Source organism: Dipteris shenzhenensis, chromosome 31, assembly GCF_047967505.1.
Source record: "Dipteris shenzhenensis isolate YYH24624 ecotype China chromosome 31, Dip_SZ_1.0, whole genome shotgun sequence".
Classification (NCBI taxonomy): domain Eukaryota; kingdom Viridiplantae; phylum Streptophyta; class Polypodiopsida; order Gleicheniales; family Dipteridaceae; genus Dipteris; species Dipteris shenzhenensis.
Window position 1 is genome coordinate 20,426,771 of NC_141626.1, and position 4,567 is coordinate 20,431,337.

Consider the following 4,567-nt stretch of genomic DNA (forward strand, 5'->3'; position numbering starts at 1 on the left):
TCGTCTTTCTGCTATCCCTAAGTATAGGAGAAAGGAGGGAATCCAACATATACACAGTTTTGTACGGCTCTACCAAATCGTGAGATAACTATACTGCACCAACAAATAAATGAATATTAGCTTATTAGATTTAATCAAAATATTGAATTATCAAGCAAAGAAAAAGTTTGTATCAAACCTGAGAATGGCCATCATAACGTTGTTATTGACCTCATTTGAAGCTCTTGAGAGGATTGAAATCTCCTCTCCCCCAAATTCAAGATACTGAGGTCTATGTTGAATCATAACCCTAACATTAAAAGAGCTTCCCAATTCTTCCAATGAAGCCATGTTTGTAGAGTTGAGGTCTTCTATCCCCTTTGACTATTTGACGGCATTCATTTCGCACTCCTCTGAGCCATTATCTATTTGCCTTGTGGGAGGGTCCATAATGTCGCCCTTAATGATTGCTTGAATGGTACATGTTATAAATGCATAGAGATGCAAATCCATATATGTTGACAGTGTGGTGTCATTTTGTATCTCAAAAATTTGACCAAGTAACAAAAAGCAATTGTAGCCCACCCTCCATCCACAATTATAGATGTGGCTATTCTCTTGATGTGATACTTGACATGTTATATACTCTATTTGTTGTGCCAAGTCACATTGCCGCATTACTGTGTCGATAGCACCTACTAACTTTCGAGCTGATCTGCACATCAAAACATATAACAACAGTGAATATGTGCATTGCATATCAATCTACATGTCAAGAAGTGACAACAAGTGTAGTCTATACTTACCCTAACATAGTGCCATGGACAGATGTCATTGAGTTGGCAAAGAAGCACTTCTTAGCAAAGATGTCCACGACTACCAGACTCCAATGTGAGCTGCATTATCAATAAAGAATAATTACTGTGTTTGAGACAATTCTAGCAATGCAATAGAAAAAACAAGTAGGGTTTGATGCTTACTTCTCATAATATGCTGTAAAAATAACTCGTGCGTCATTCATAGGAACGTGCTTCAACCACTTGCAAACATCCTCTATGGTTTCTTATTTGTTGCTAAGCACTTCCGAAATATGAGGATCGAGCATATATGAAACACTTTGTATATTTTGCAGAAAATTTGCTATAACATTACTATATTTAAAAAAAAGTATTAGCTTCTTAGGTTTAATCAAAATAAGCAAAGTATAAAGCCAAAGAAAAGGCTACATCAAACCTGAGGATGGTTGTAATGACTTTAACATTAACCTCTTTCTTAGGATTCAAGAGGATTGAAATCTCTTCTTCACCAAATTCAAAAAAATGAGGTTGTTGTCGAATTAACAACATAGCGGTGAATGAACTTCCAATTTGCTCCAATAGATTCATATTTTCATGACTCATCTTATTGAGAGAGTAGTCTACATCGTATTCTTCTTCACTTGCTATGTCTTCTACATCCTCCTTCTGCTATAAAAATATAAAAAAGTTATGCGATGTACACATCCCAAATAAAGGCTTAAACAAGCAGATAAGGTTTCATACATGCTTTCATTAGAGTGAGTCTCTCCTCCTCTTGGAGCAAAAGTTTAAAAAGTAAGGTTTCATACATGCTTTCATTAGAGTGAGTTTCTCCTCCTCTTGGAGGAAAAATTTAAAAACTTATGAGATTTACACATCCCAAATAAAAGTAAAGGTTTAAATAATCATAGAAGTATAAAGATAGCATGCTTTCATTAGACTCAGTCTCTTCTCCTCTTGGAGGAAAATATAAAAAAGTTATGAGATTTACACATCCCAATTATAGGCTTGAACAAGCATACAAGTATAAAGATAAGGTTTTATACATGCTGCAATGTAGTCATATTTTCAGGTTGTTTCCCAATGGTAGCAATTAGACGCTGAATACTCTCAGCCCGAAATGCTAGCAGATCGGCTTCTGTATATGATTCCATTTTGACTGGTAACTCCAAATCAAAAATCTCTCTAAGAAACAACATGCAGTTGTAGGCAGCTCTCCACCCATAGCTATGCCCATCTTTTTGCTCCACTGGTAGACGTCTTTTGAATTCTACTTGGTCTTGTTGCTCCGTGGTTGTTCTGATAGCAGATACTAGCCGATATGCAGCATTGTCCATCATGACATATTAAATATATTAATATGTCATGATCATAAGATACAAAATAAGAAAGTAACAAAAATATTAAGAGAATAATTACCTTGGGGAGTTGGCATGATAGCCTTCCATTGAATTCACAAACCACAAACGGTTGAGTTCAAGGTCCCAGGCAATCAGACTCCAATGTGAGCTACACGACTAGAATAAAAATGATTATTGTTTTACACAAACTTGCCAAAGAAATAGTAAAAATAAGGTTAGATTTGATACTTACTCCTCATGATAAGGCATAAAGATGACTCGCACCCCATCTAAATTCAAAGGGCTTAACCAGGTACAAACATCTTCTATAGTCTTTTGAGGAGAGCTAAGAATAGAAGAAAGGAGAGCATTGAGCATGTAGACACGATGCTGCACTGCATTAGGAAGCTGAGAAATAACTACACTGCACCAAGAAATAAACAAACATTAGCTCATAGAATTGATTTGCATTCTGCACTAGGAAACTAATATAATGTAAAATGTTAGCTCATTGAAGTAGCAACAAATAAACAAACGTTACCTGATAATGGCCAGGATAACATTGTCATTAACCTCTTTTAAAGGATTGGAGAGGATTGAAACCTCCTCTCTACCAAAGCTCAAATACTGAGGTTCTTGTTTCAAAACGATCCTAACTTCAAATGAGCTCTCCATTTTATCCAATGCAGCTGAATTTGCAGAATGGGTCTCTGTCATAGCTTGTATTCTATGTTTGCGGTCATTCTGCTTTTCCATGGTGTCTTTAAAGCTCTTGTGCTCATGGGATTCTTCAATCAAATTTAGAGGTGGTTGCATTGCTGAAGTAGAAGGGAGTGCCTCCATATTGACTTCATCCATTTCTTCTCCCTCTATTGCCTGTAAACAAATATGAGAGATTAGATTCATTATCTTTAAATTTAAATCTTATTTAAAAATTTGTATTTAGTTGAGAAATAGAGAGTCCATACCGCTAAGTATTGTCGTAGTGGCCTTTTTTCATAACCTTGCGAGCCATAATTATCAAAGAAGGCATCATCATGTTTGTCTTCATCCACCAACCTCTCTCTGAACGGCAGGTCATGCAAGTCCATCTTTTCATCATCATCAACTGGGACATTATGATCTTCAAGGTAATCATCCATGTCATCAGTGTCCTTGTGGTCTATCTCTTTTTCATAGCCTGTGGTTAGATCTGCTTGAAGCTGAAAATAAGCCATGAAATGCTTGTTTTCAATAATATTTATGGAGTTGCCTTTTCTGAGGAGATCCTCAAATAAATATCCCATCCTGCACAAGGTGACCTCCCTCCATCATGGTAAGCAAGAGACTCCCACTTTTTGTAGGACTTCCATAGTTGTTTTTTTGATAATGTATGGACTTGGGAATATCTTGCTCTTTTAGCATCAATCTTAAATTATTTGAATTCCCTCTTATGTTCTTTTGTAAGGAGTGATCAAGGTTGGGACTCCGCATACACAAAAAGAATGATTCAAGAGATTGAATCGCTATGCCACATTCTCTCTTGCCTCTCTTTGCTGCATAAACACCACTATAGATCTTCAAATTTGATGAATATGCTCGCTCTAGAGTAACCTGCATGGCTTCTTTGTCTTTTCTATCAACAAAAATGACAATGTTGCAAATTGCCACTTTGCTAATGGTGGTATATACTATTCTATCAATGAAGTTATGGATATCATCGCTAGAAACTTCATTGATAAAGAATAGTTGTGGCTTATGCCATGCTGACTCATTCTTGATGAAGTCATCTTCTGAGATTCCCCTGAAGTTCACAAGCTTTCCAGACTCTGCCGTAACCTCTACATTGAATTGAAAGCTTTGGTGCATATTTGTCGGCATCCTTATCTCGCTGATTAATCTTTCCACATATGCAACCACCTGTTGTGGGATTTCTTTTCTCATGTAAGAGGTTACTATTTCTAACCCATCTTCATCCTTTTTAATCCACCTGTTTGCCCATAGCTTTACCTTGGGTGTTGACAAAGAAGCTATATGCTTGACCACATTATAGTCAATGTTACAATGAGTAAGTGGAATTTGTTTCTCTGACAACAAATACTTAATGGCACTATGCACTGCATCACGCCTCACCTATACATTGATGCATTCTTCCATGTAGTGGTCTTTGTCTTTTTTTCCAAAAAACCATTCTTTTAAAGTGTGCTACCATGGATGCATACTTGTCAGGTAAGTACTTTATAGGCCTCCACATCCTTGCCGTCAACTCCTTCTTATCCATTACCTTTGACTTTTCGGAGATAAACAAAGGAGATTCATAGGTCAACTATCCACGCTCACAAGCAATGCACGTTTCAAGCATCTCATTGAACACTTCAACAGAACGAAATATGATAGAAGTGTAGCCGGCATATCTGTCCCTCACCACCTTGAGGCTTGTCATATTTTCTTCTCGCTCTTGAGTTCCCCTAG